This window comes from Eublepharis macularius, chromosome 7 (assembly GCF_028583425.1).
Source record: "Eublepharis macularius isolate TG4126 chromosome 7, MPM_Emac_v1.0, whole genome shotgun sequence".
In the NCBI taxonomy this organism is placed as follows: domain Eukaryota; kingdom Metazoa; phylum Chordata; class Lepidosauria; order Squamata; family Eublepharidae; genus Eublepharis; species Eublepharis macularius.
Window position 1 is genome coordinate 128,681,671 of NC_072796.1, and position 13,835 is coordinate 128,695,505.

The window sequence follows — 13,835 nt, forward strand, 5'->3', positions numbered from 1 at the left end:
CAGTCTCCAGGTAGTGGCTGGAGATCTCCTGGAATTACAACTGGTCTCTAGGCCACAGAGATCAATTCACCTGGAGAAAATGGCTCCTTTGGGGGGTGGACTCTATGGAATTATGCCATGCCAAGGTCCTTTCCCTCCACAAACTCCACTTTCTCAAGATTTCTCCAGGTTTCACCCCTCAGATCTCCAGGAATTTCCCAACTTGGAGCTGGCAACCCTACCCTGGTAACTTTTACTCCATGCCCAGAAGAAGGTTTATTTACCAAAGCATGACCTAACCACGAACCCAGAGCATATAAACAAGCTTGCTCAGGAGGGTCTGTAGAAACAGCTACACTGTGGAGCAAAGTACCTTGACGTGCATCCGACGCAAATGTTGAGGAAAACATCAGTGCACATGAACACGTGAAGCTGCTTTATACTGAATTAGACAACTGGTCCATCAAGGTCAGTTTTGTCTACTTAGACCAATGGCAGTCTAAGCGAGAAGGCAGCCTTTTAATTGTTCTGTTAGCCGCTTGAAGTCTACTGCACAAAGAAAGGTGGGATTTTAAAAAAACTTGCAAACAGTTTCATCCTAGAGCATTCATATGTTAGTCATGTTCACGTCAATGTTTGCAGTAGCCCCAGGATCCACCTTCGAAAAGTATACATGCCAACGGCAGATGCTCTGGTGCTCACTCTATACTTCCTGTTCACTCTTCCAATAGCATTTATACAATACAGATATATATATATTAAAAAAAAATATGAGAGGAGCTGGCACAGAGATCATGTCCTGATTTAGGAACTGGGTGGAGTAAAAACTACAATGGAATAAAATAAAAACAGACAGGGGGTGGTGGTTACAAGAAAAGGTCAAAAAATGAGCCAGCATATCTTCAATGGAGAGATCTGGGCCTAGAAACATGTCAGAATTTACTAGTAAAACACAACCCACTTGGATGATCCGAACAAGTATAGGCCAAACTAAACATCTACATTAAGCAGTGCACTTGGCTATCATTCCGCGTAGGCAAGAGAAAGAGAGAGAGAGAGAATTCACCCAATTTTTGCATCAGATTTCTATTCCAAGCAGGAGGAAATGAGTTGACTTGAGCCAGCTGTGACATCAAAGGGGCTCAGTCCTGAAAGGAATTGTGGGAAAAGGGTTCCCCCTTCAGTAAGGTTTGAAAGTTCAGCCAAACCTTCACAAAGAGACCAAGCTCCGAACAAGTAAGATGAGAATATACATGCATCTGTAACTGAATCCGACATAAGAAGAGAAGGGCTGTTTGCAGTTATAATGGAAGTATCCTTTGTTTTTTAGAGGGGCGGGGGGGAACGGGTGCAAAATTAGGACTGGGCTTGGATGATGAATAAATTCTTTATCCAGAAGTTTCCAAGTCATTTGGAGCAAGAGAGTTGATTGACGGGTGTGCAATCTGACTGTGGAAACAAGACAAAGAGTTTGTTAACATTTAAAGAAAATAGCAATTTTTACTCTGTAAATCCCATCTACTGGTAACAGATTATCAGGGCCAGTGCCAGGTTTTCTGGCACCTGAGGCCAGATACCTGCACCGGGGGCAGCTTCAGGGGTGTTGCTGCTCCCAGGTGCCCGGACCGTGTGCCTGGACTGCAAGCCAGCTGCCCCATTGGCTGGGATAGCATCTAGGTGGCTTCTTACCCTCCCACTCGGTTGCCCTGCACTGCCCTGGCTGCCTGCCGCACCTGGCTGGCCTGCAGCTGTGTGCTGGTGGCAGCGGCGGCAGCACGGGGCAACTGAGTGGGAGGGCTGGGAGGCTGCCTGCTCAGTTGCCCCGCTATGCTGCCGCCAGCACGTGCTCCTGGCCGAGCACCTGTGGGCCAGGCATGGCAGGCAGCTGGGGCGGCACACTGCAGGGGCTTCCCAGCCCTCTCATGCAGCTACCAGCGCTGTCGCTGCCAGCCCTGCGGCATGCGTTCCCGGTCAGTGCTCGAGGCGGCTGCCGGCACCGCCTCAATGGACATGCCAGCCCTGCAGGTTATTGCAATGGCTGAAAGTGTCTTTTCATCTGGTCTTCCTTCTTAATCTCAACCAACTTGGCCACACCAATCCATAAGACAATAATCTTAAAATTTCACTATCACTCTGTGCTCTGAATGAAGTTGCATTTGAAGACAATTTGCAATTGCAATTCGGTTGGTGCAAAATGCAGCTGCCCATGTATCTGGACCAAGCCTCTAAATGCATGTTACACTGTTCTTAAGAACTTTAAATTGGCTTGACATTGACTACCTACATGCTCCCATGTTCAATTCAAAGTGCTGGTACTTATCTTAGCAGGATTTGAGCCCCGTGGCACCTTAGAGACCCACAAGCTATGTTTGCAGTTTGGGGGAGAGGATTCAGCAACATCCTCTCTCCTGAAGAAAAAATGGGATTTGAGAAAGAGTTGGATCCTCTTTGCATCTTGCATACAAGCTTTTATCTTGAGAGAACCCCACTGGGGTCAAGGGAGCTCACTAAAAGGAAGAGAATCGACTGCCACAGGTAAATCAGTGTAAAATGCTCCATCTTAGTCTTGGCCTGTGCAACAGAAGAATATTCATAGAATTGAAACTCATTAAGGTCTTCACATTTAAAAGTCTCCAGGCTCCTTTTGCTGTGTAAATGCTCATTTCTCCTTTGGCTAGTTAAAACCATTCTCCCATTCTTTGAATTGTAAATTCTGCTAAGGGGTATTTGTCACTGCCCCATAACTGCCTAATGAAACCATCGGTTGGTTCTGTTTAACAGAGATGAAGATTGCGGTGTGTTCCCAAAGCACTTTCCAATACCCTGGAGGTCTATAAACCGTTATACCTCATCAAGTCACCCTAATTGCCAATTGCAGCACTAAGGCAGAGAGAAGCAGTATTCAGAAAAATCCAGCGTCCTAATGTGCAAAAGAGAGAGAGAACAACGAGAGAGCCGAGCAATCTCCATTTCAGCAGCATGGTCTCTTTATTGAGTCAGCGCATGAGTCTCCCAATGTGCCAAACTTTTCTTATTACTTTTTTAAAAGGTTGCTGCCTGCCAGGTAAGCGAATCATGCAGCGAAGCACACAGAACTAGCCTACTTGGCAAGCAGAAAGGAGGGAGGGAAAGACCTTTTCACGAATCAGGTTCCTATGCAACTAGTTTCATTGCGGTGTCTTAAATATATTACTGTTGGCTCCCCGCTTCCCTGAGGACGGAGGAGTGGCACAATAAGTGTTTCCTGGAGTTACAACCAATGCTCACTTTGGGGGGGGGGGTGCCAGGACTGGTTCTCCAAATAAACCCTTCAAATTATGCAAAACTGGTTTATTATTTATTGATTTCATCCTATTTATATCCTGCCCTCCCCACAAGCAAGGCTCGGGGCAGGCCACAACAGCAGTAAAAACATACAGGTTAAAATACATTAAAACATCATAATCAAAATACATAAAAATACATAAAACCCAGCAAGCATGGCATCTACTATCATATTCCAGGAAGGCTAAAGCAGAAATAGATGATTTCCATGATGTAAAATTGCTGAACACCTAGGTTGGTTGCCACAAACCCACATCCAACTCAGGTTTAGGCTGACCTTCCCCTACCCTGAGGTAGAACTTCTCCTCTTTAAGCCTATGAAGCTGTATACTGGGCTGGGAAGCCTCTGGTTAGCGTGGTTGATGTTAAGCTTCAGCCCTGAGGCTGAGATTTCCAGTCAGTGAGCTATGATTGACATGTTTCCTCCCCTCCCCACCCCACCCATGTAGCTAGCCTGAAATGGCAGTTGGGGATGGAAAGTTGGGGAAGCTGGCAGTTGGAGGGGAAACAAGAGAGGGAAAGGGAGTTGGAGCCTGGCTTTAGGCCAGAGAGGGTCAGCCAGAGATTCCTCTGTGTGAGGAAGAAATGTTTGTGAAACACTGTTAGTCCTCGGAATAAAGTGGGAAAAACCATCACTAACTCCTACTTAGACTCAAGAGATCTGGGGATTATAGAGGGCCAAGGAAGTGGGTAGAGAGGAGTCTCCCCTTCAGTGCCAGGAATAGGGTTATAGCTCATAACTATAATGCCTGCCCAGTATCTAGGAAGGGTTTGTCTCAGAGGAGCACCCTTAAGTCTGGAGAGGAGGGAAAGTCGTGCTGTGTTTGAGTATATAAAGTGTAACATCTGTGAAGCAGTGTCAACCTCTGAACGAAGCCAGCAATCTAGTATTATACCAAGTGTTTTGTGCCTCACACTAGTGAAGTTTCTGTACAAAAACCTTTCTGTTTCTTCAGTTCAAACACCTGCCTACCTGCCCTCTGACTTTACCTACTGTAAGTAAACCTTCAGTTACGTTTTGAACCTCCCCAAACCTTGGCCGATTCCAGACGGGCACAAATAAAGCGAGTGCTTTCGCTTTTCCAGCGACCTCACTCGTTAAAATACATAATGTCCCATCCCTGCTTACCTCCAGTTCATGGCGCTGTATTGCGCTCCAGAAGCGGACGGTGTGAACGCCGTATTGCGGGTTTGCACACTTCTGGACGCTTCGTCGCCATGGAGAGGCCCTCCCCTTTACCTCCTTCCTTTGCCGGCTGGCCGGCAACAATATTCCCTTAGTTTTTTTTTAAAACCGGGCACCATTTGCGCAGTTGCACGTTTGCGCACATCGAACTGCGCAAATGCACACAAATGCGCAAATGCACAAATGCACAAAAGTTGACGCTGCATATTCGCATACCTGCACATTTGCGCATTTGCGCAAAACACGTAATTTAAAAAAAAAAAACTGAAATGCGAACCAATGAAGGCCGCCGATGTCAACTGTGACGGGGAGGAAACAACCAATCCCGGGTACCTCAGTTGGCCGTGCGAACATCCGGAAGTGTGATGGCACGGCACGCTGCGAGACAAAGCGGATGGAGACGAAACTGAACGTGTGGCCGGTAAGCGATTATTTCCGCAGAAAAACCGCAATTTCTGGCCATCTGGAATCGGCCCTTGTGTGCCAGTTTCTGCCAAAGGGAAGCGCAAACCCCTGATCTGTCCCCTATAACATTTCCTACTTACAATTTTCAATCGTTTTTATCAATTGTACGCATCTCGGTGGTGCGTTCTCCACTTGTTTCTCCCATCAAATGTCGGACGCCTTTGTTACAAGCGGGTGGAGTCAAGAGAGGGGAGGAAACATGTCAATCATAGCTCACTGACTGGAAATCTCAGCCTCTGAAGCTGAGTCCGTCACATCGGTAGAGTGTGGGGCATGGGTAGTCAGGAGCAACTGATCGTCAGCCCCTGAACCATAGGCCCAGTGGAACAGCTCCATCTTGCAGGCTCTGTGGGACTGCAATAGATCTCGCAGGGCCGGAATCTCCAACAGGAGAGCATTCCACCAGTCCAGTGCCAAGGGCCAAGAAAGCTCTGGCCCTGGTCAAGGCTAGGCGAGCATCCCGTGGGCCAGGGATCACCAGTAACTGCTTGTCTGCAGAGCACAAGGCCCTCCAGGGGACATAATGGGCAAGGCAGTCCTGCAGAATTCATATTGTGTTCCTCTACACCATCAGTTTTAATGTTCTCTGCAGTAGTTTTGGTGCTATTTGATGTTTTACATCTGCACAGGAAAAGTCAAGCGGGAGGTCCTAGTCAACAAGCGATCACATAGGGAATGCAACAAATACACGTGTTCTGTAATCTGTCATATTTTCTCTGTGATGACATCATCATTTCGGGCAAAAAAATCAACTGAAATGTAGACAATATCTTCCAGATCAGCATTGCTTCAATGGTGGAAAGAGCCATCAAGTCGTCGATCCAGAGGAGTAAGCTGTGTTAGTCTGTAGTTGCAAAATAGTAGAGTCCAGTAGCACCTTTGAGACTAACCAACTTTATTGTAGCATAACCCAGCCTGGATTGTGCACTCCACCTCTTCCATGGCTTTTGTAACTGATAATATTGGGGCAGTGGATGAGAACTACTTGCAGGAGAGAAACAGAGCCAGTGGCAATTTAGTGAGCAAGATCTGAGTCCAGTAGCAGTTTAAAGACAAACAAGATTTCCCTTTGGAGAGCCAAGCTCCCTTGACTCTCAAAAGCTTACACTCTGCAGAGCCTGTTGGTCTTCAAGGTGCTACTGTAATCAACATGGCTACTCACGTGACACCGGCAATTTAATGAAATTATCCTCAAATTGTCCCTTCCACACACCGGTATGCCATAACACATATGCTGCCTACATGACAAGCACAGAAGCTGGAATAAAGAAAGGAGCTTTGCTGAGCTGATGAGAAAAGATTAAATTAGCTAAGTGGACAGTTTTGATCTTTTATTGGCCCAGAAAGGCAACATGCCTTAGACCAGCTAGGGGCCTCCTTAGTGGACTCTGTATGGATGGGGCATTTGTGTTCTCACAGTTCTGCAATAAATGCTCACATGCCTTACTAGAATGAAAGCTGGGATCATTAGATCATGCAAATCCAACCTATATAATACATTAGTATCCCACTCATGTCAGTGCACACACACAGAGAAAGAGAGGGAATTTTATCCTCATATTATCACAAGAGGGTAGCTTAGACCAAGAGATAATGATGGACTAAAGTCCATTGAGTGAACTTGACATCCACATGAGGATTTGAACTTGGATCTCCAGTTCAAGCAAAAGTCTAACCCTTTATCCTTTATATCTCACTGTCTCGCCATGGACCAGTGCTGACATAAATATTTATTTTGATGCAGAGGTCCACTGAAGAGGTTGGGGAGAGAAGAAGAGGGGGAAAGTCAACAATATTCTATGTCCTTGATCTCTTTTTTGAAAATTAAGTAAACACAGAGGGATGGTGGCTGGCAAGACATATTGCACTTCAAGGCATGAATGAACTTCTGCGACTGGTAGCAACAGAAGGTGGGCTTGCAAATTTTTTAAAAAATTGCATGATGATTTGCCATGTGGGTATCATTTATTTCTCTGTTTCGAATCATTTGAAATAGGCATACAGAGGGAACTTTATCTTTGTGGTCTCTGGATTTGAGCAGACTTAAGAAACGTATGCTTTCTGCCTTCAGTGTTCAAACAACCAGTATGATATACTGATTAGGGTGTTGGATTTGGGCTGGGAATCCATGAAATTCACTGAGTGACCTTATACCAATCATTCTCTACCAGCCTAACTTTGTCACAGGATGGTTGTGAAGATGAGGGGGACGAGGGGAGAATGATGTGTAGTACGCTGAGATCCTTGGAAGGATGGTAGGCTGAAAAAGAATAACTAAATAAAATACCATTAATATTTAAGCAAGCTCAACACAGTAGGCTATACAGGTGACCACTGGGAACCCAGGTTGATAAATAAATTGTGCGTTGGCCCCAGAAACGTAATGAAAGGATTCCATGTTTGGACCATTAGCAGAGTCTATCATTTAGCAGTGGAAGTATGGTTATGAGCTGACTCTGCTGGCTGGTGTGAGTGCAGGAGAGAAAATAACAAATCACACACTTACTTATACTTAGAAAGGAAATAAGAGTTCTTTATTATAGGAAAGGAGGAGAGACAGATCCTACCTATCTAGTCTAAGGATGGACATGGATGCTAGGACAAGTCCTGCATCCATGGTTTCAAGATAAAGGGAGGAGGAGGAGATAGACGGTGCCTGGAACAAAGCCAGGGAGAGAAGAGTGAGAGGGAGGAAGTCAGGAGAAGGAAATCCTGAGAATAGCAGTCTACATATCAAAGGATAGTCAAAACAGTAAACAGAGTGCCCTGATGGCTCATCTTTCTAACTCTTTGGTTTGTCCCCCTCTGAAACCTGAGGAAAGGGACAGCACTGAATGCTCCTCTTCCAACACAGACAATATGGGGAAATCCTCTGTAAAGGTTCTTAACTTTGTGGAGCCTGTGAATACTTTTGGATTTTAAGAACAGGTAATGGGCACTCCCCCTGACCTGGATAGCTCAGGCTAGCCCAATCTCATCAGACGTTGGAAGAGAAGCAGGGTTGAAATTGCTTAGAAATTGGATGGGAGTCCCCCAAGAAAGACGAGGGTTGCTGTGCAGAGGCAGGCAATGGCAAACCACCTCTGAATGTCTCTTGCCTTGGAAATCCCCTTTGGAGTCACTGTAAGTCGGCTACAACTTGATGGCACTTTCCTCCACCACCACCACCACCAGGTAATAAAACAAAATGGCTGCCAAGTGGAGCTGAACTAACTGCACAATGGCTGCAGTGGAGTCCATAGCAGAATGTCGGGAGGTTCGATGGTTGTTGTGGGTTTTCCGGGCTGTATTGCCGTGGTCTTGGCATTGTAGTTCCTGATGTTTCGCCAGCAGCTGTGGCTGGCATCTTCAGAGGTGTTCTGAGCTCTTCATTGAGATCCTTTGTGGATTAGCTCTTGATTGAGGTCCTTTGTGGATTAGTTCTTTGTTGAGATGCTTTGCGGAGATGCTTTATGGAGGACGGAAGTGGACATCGAGAAACACAATGGCAGGCAATTCTAGGCAATTGTTGATTGCTTTGGTGGTCACACAATGAAATGTATGACATTGGACATTTTGGTAGGGATATTGTAGCACAACCATTTGGTAGGGGGGAATCAGTTCAAGAATGTACATGTCTCCCTCCTGAAATGCATCTATGCATGCATACATAGAAGATAAAACAATTTAGGATACTCAATAGGATGGGAGGGGTGTCAGTTCTTTATCAGGGCTCATAACTGGGGCACCATGGTTTAGTCACGTGAAGGAAACCTCCTACTGAGTCAGAACCTCGGTCCATCAAGCTCAGCATTGCCTGCTCTGACTGGCAGTGGCTCTCCAGGGCCTCAGGCAGAAGTATTTCATATCAACCACATCATCATTCTTTTTACTAAAGATACTGTAGTCTGGCCAAGACCCAAACTAGACAATACGTTATAATGAATTGGGTCCTGATCCAATTCATCACCCACCCCAAATGAATAGCAATTTTAATGCCTGCAGGACTTTCAGCTTGAGGGTCGCAGCATGGGGCGGGGGGGGGGAGAGTCCTGTCTCACCACGCTTGCTTTCCCAAGCCAAAAGGCCCACGGTCAGGAGGAGTTATTAATTCAATTTATTAAAAAAACATATCATGTAGTTTGGCCCAGAACCTGAGACCTTCTGTAAGCAAAGCTGAAGTTTCCACCAGTGAGTTATGGCCCTTCTCCAAGTCATAGGGGGAGGGGATGCCCGTTTCTTAGGATCATCAGGCTATGCCTGAGAAACAGTGGGAACATGGGGGGCTATGTTATTCGTGGTAGAGAGGTAGCTCAAGGAATCACCATAAAGTTTCCAGAGATTCCTAGAGCTGCCCAAAGTCACTTCTGGTTTCACCCTATAATAACAACAACAACATTCAATTTATATACCCTTCAGGACAACTTAATGCCCACTCAGAGCGGTTTACAAAGTATGTTATTATTATCCTCACAACAAAACACCCTGTGAGGTGGGTGGGGCTGAGAGAGCTCCAGAAAGCCATGACTAGCCCAAGGTCACTCAGCTGGCTTCAAGGGGAGGAGTGGGGAATCAAACCCGGCTCTCCAGCTTAGAGTCCTGCACTCTTAACCACTACACCAAACTGGCTCTCACCCTGGAAATGATGTCGTGGTACAGACAACATTGACTTTTGAAAATTTTTCTCCCACTGATGCTCAGAGCAGCAGCAGATGACGACTGCTGATGGGAGGCCTCCTGCCATAATGGGAGGCCTAGCAGCCCTGCCATTGCTGCCTGTATGGAAGAGGGAAAAGAAGAAGTAACCGGGAAGTCCTTGAAAGGAAAATACATTCATCTTCTTCTGCCATATACAGAACAGGACGTGAGGAGCAGGAGGTGGTGCGCATAATCTTTCCCTAACAAAAAGAACCTCAGCCAGTCCTAACTTCACCACTAAATATCTGTGTATATCACTCCTACTATTTTTATTCATTGATTTGTACTCAGTCCAAGCTTCTATGCTTCTAAATATAGCATTTTTCTCTCTCTCAGTTGCCTACAGGGTGAGCCTTTTTCAGCACTACCCTCAGTATGAATCCCATCTTTGTCCTCCTGGAATGAAATCTGCTCTTTCTGAGGTTAACACAGCACAACTTCAGAGCTGCGCCAGTGGAATCAACCCAGCTTGGCAGGGAAAAAACAAACTTTGCTGTTGATGAGCCGGCCAAGTTATCTTCCGATTGATTAGTGCTTCCCAAGAGAAAATATCCCCCCACCCTTATGTAAAACAGACACACCCAAAGTCACTGCTGCTCTTTGACATCATTTCTGGAATGCTTCTTTGGAATTATGGTGAGGGAGATTTATATTGGAGGCTCTGAAATCTCTCTACACTTTCCCAGTCTTCCACTTTCCTCTAGTGGCAGTAAATGGTGCAGTGGTGAATGAAAAGCCCCATCCTGTATTCTCCAAGTCGCTCTACACAAGATATCTTGCCTGGGGATGTTCAAGTGTAGAGACAGGGCCAGATCGAGGTGGGCAGGGGGGGTAGTCTGCCCCCAGTGCCACCAGGGAGGGGGCGCCGGGAGAAGCTGCCAGCTGCCGGAGCGTGCAGGCAGCAGCATGGGCAGCCTTGCAGCCCCCCACGCTGCCTTTCGCCTGCCCTGCAGGACAGGGGGCGGCCAGCTTGCCGGGGACCCCCTGTCCTGCAGGGCAGACAAAGGGCAGTGTGCCTGCCCATGCCATTCGCCTGCCCCACAGGAGAGGGGGCAGCTGGCTGCCCCCTGTCCTGCAGGCGCATGGCACGGGTGGCCTCACAGCCCCCCGCACTGCCTTTTGCCTGCCCTGCAGGACAAGGGGCGCATGGCAAGCTGGCTGCCCCCTGTCCCATGGGGCAGGCGAAAGGCAGTGCGGGGGGCTGCGAGGCCGCCCACGCCATTTGCCTGCGGCGAAGTGAATGGTGCCGGCGGCTTCCCAGCCCTTCATGCTACCTCCGGCCCCCACGCAATGATGTCACCAAAATGACATCATCACACCGCGCTGGGAGCACACGTGCACGCGCTGGCCGGACTAGGGTTGCCCCGGGCGCCGGCAACCCTAGATCCAGCCCTGTGTAGAGAGAAGCAATGTTAGCCGGGGAAGCGTAGTTTCCCAAAGGCTCTGTCAATTTCACCTCTCTACACAAGGGTAGTTTAAAAAGACAGAGCCAGTGGAGATGGCTTCTCAGAGGGTTTGTTAATTCCATCTTCACCTCCTGGAAGGGGAGAAATTGACAGAAAGGCTTGCTTTCAAAACTATTTTGGGCAATAACCTCCAGCTGCAAGAAACTCAAGTGGAGGCCAGAGCAGAAGTCAGTACAGCCACATAGCTCAGAAAGAGATTGGCAAACTGGTTGTCCGCTGTGTAGAACATGAGGCTGGACTAGATGGACCGACGGCCTGATCCAACAGAGCACCTCTTGTGTTTAGCGGCCATATTCAGCTCTTCTTCTAAGGACTTCAAGGAGGTACCCCATGTTCTCCCTCTTCCATTTTTCTCTTAGCAAGTTTAAGATGCAGGTAAGACTGAGAGAAAGCGAATGGAATGCATCAGTTTATAGCTACGGAAGTATGTGTGATATCACTGAATTTGTGATGTTGTACTGAGTTACAGCAGTGCCAAATCACAGGGCTGTATTTGAATTCCATTAGAGAACATAAAGGCAGCTATGGCAAATCCATCTAGTCTAGCTTCCTGCTTCACACAGTGGCTGAGCAGCTGGCTATGGGAGGAATTCCACAAGCAAATCACAATTTGAGTGTGTGTGGGGGGGGATCCCTTTTGTTTATCCTAAATTTATTGCCCATCCATCTTATTGGGATCCTGGGAATTCTAGCAGTATGGGAGCAAACATTCTCTCAATTCACTCTGATCCTGTGGCAAGGCTTTGGCATCAGTTGGATGCTGCGAGGCAAGCTGGGATAGCAGCCATGTCTCTAGCGGGGAGTGATGATAACCCTGAAGCAAGGATTTGCCAAGCCAAGCCAAGATGCATTGGTCATGTGTGAACAGAATCCTGGCTTCATGTTATGTCTGAATCAAGCCGTGTAGGAACACTACCATTTTGTCTCAGATGGAAAACTATATTATTGGTATGTTCTTTATACAGCAATAACAAGAAAAAAGAAGAACCTCTGAACAGAGAAGAAAAAATCGTGGGCCAAGTTACTGCTGAGTTTTTGTGCATTACCTGCTGTGGTTTTTGTGCATCATTGTTAATGTCGCTGTTGAGTTCTGGTGCCTGATTTGCGGCGTTTTCTGTGCATTACTATCAATGTCCCTGTACATTGTTCACTGTTTTCTTGAGCATTACAATCATTGTCTTTGTATAACATTCTGCGTTCGTGCATATGTGCAACAATTCATCATTGCTTATAGACGTTTATAACCTCTGGGGCTTGGCAGGCTATTTTTTTCGGCATTTACACAGCAATAAACAGAAAAACGTCCGTCTGCGGACAAATCTCTTCCCCCTCCTGCTTTCTCTCTCCCATGACCCAAAGATATTTTTGGCCTCTTTTAGATACCTTTTAATAATAAGCATATTAAAACTGAAAGCATTCACTCGTTTGTCTTGTAGGTGACTTCAAATGTCTGACAAGACAGTAAGTTGTGAATCAGGTTTTTGAATTTTCTGCCTAGAAGAGACGTTATTTTTTTCTAAAAATTTGATTCATTAGGCCAGGTTTCCGGTTCTGTTTGTCACATGCTAGAATTATAACAAAGAAATGGAATCCACGGCAGGCCTTTGGAGCGAGGGTAGTTAGAATGAAGATGCAAAGCACACCGGTATTCTGCCTACATGCCTGGATCCAGGTTGGCTGAGAATTCTCTGCCTCCAGCATCCCATCAAAGGTGCTCTGAGAGAGAGGGCAGGAAGCAGCCAGGCTAGCATTGCCAACAGCCTGAAGAAATACGTCTCCCATCCTCTTAATAAAAGCTTAAAGAATGTTCTTTACCTGGTGATATTACTTACCTGTATGCCCTGAAAAGCTTCCCATTTCTGCACATTGAGCATCTATTAAAGGAAAAGGACATTTCCCCCCCCCTCTAAGTTATTGTCAACCCTAAGCAAGCCACCCCCCAGGATCTAACAACAACAACAACAACAACAACAACAACATTTGATTTATATACTGCCCTTAACACCCACTCAGAGAGGTTTACAAGGTATGTTATTATTATCCCCACAACAAAACACCCTGTGAGGTGGGTGGGGCTGAGAGAGCTAGAAGCTAGTCCCACCACCCTTAACCACTACACCAAACTGGTTCTTAATGCCACACTCAGAGTGGTTTACAAAGTGTTATTATTATCTCCACAACAATCACCCTGTGAGGTGGGTGGGGCAGAGAGAGCTCTGAGAGAGCTGTGACTGGCCCAAGGTCACCCAGCTGGCTTCAAGCAGAGGAGCGGGGAATCAAACTCGGCTCTCCAGATTAGTGTTCTACCGCCCTTAACCACTACACCAAATTGGCTCTTAATGCCACACTCAGAGTGGTTTACAAAGTATGTTATGCTTATCCTCACGACAATCACCCTGTGAGGTGGGTGAGGCTGAGAGAGCTAGAAGCTGTGACTGACCCAAGCTCACCCAGCTGGCTTCAAGTGGAGGAGTGAGGAATCAAATCCCGTTTTCCAGATTAGAGTCCTGCGCTCTTAACCACTACACCAAACTGGCTCTCTCTAGTTCCAACAGATCCAGAAGACTTAGCCATGTTAGTCTGTAGTAGCAAAATAGTAAAGAGGCCAGTAGCACCTCTAAGACTAACCAACTTTATTGCAACATAAGCCTTCGAGAGCCACAGCTCTCTTCGTCAGATGCATCTGACGAAGAGAGCTGCGGCTCTCAAAAGCTTATGCTACAATAAAGTTATTTAGT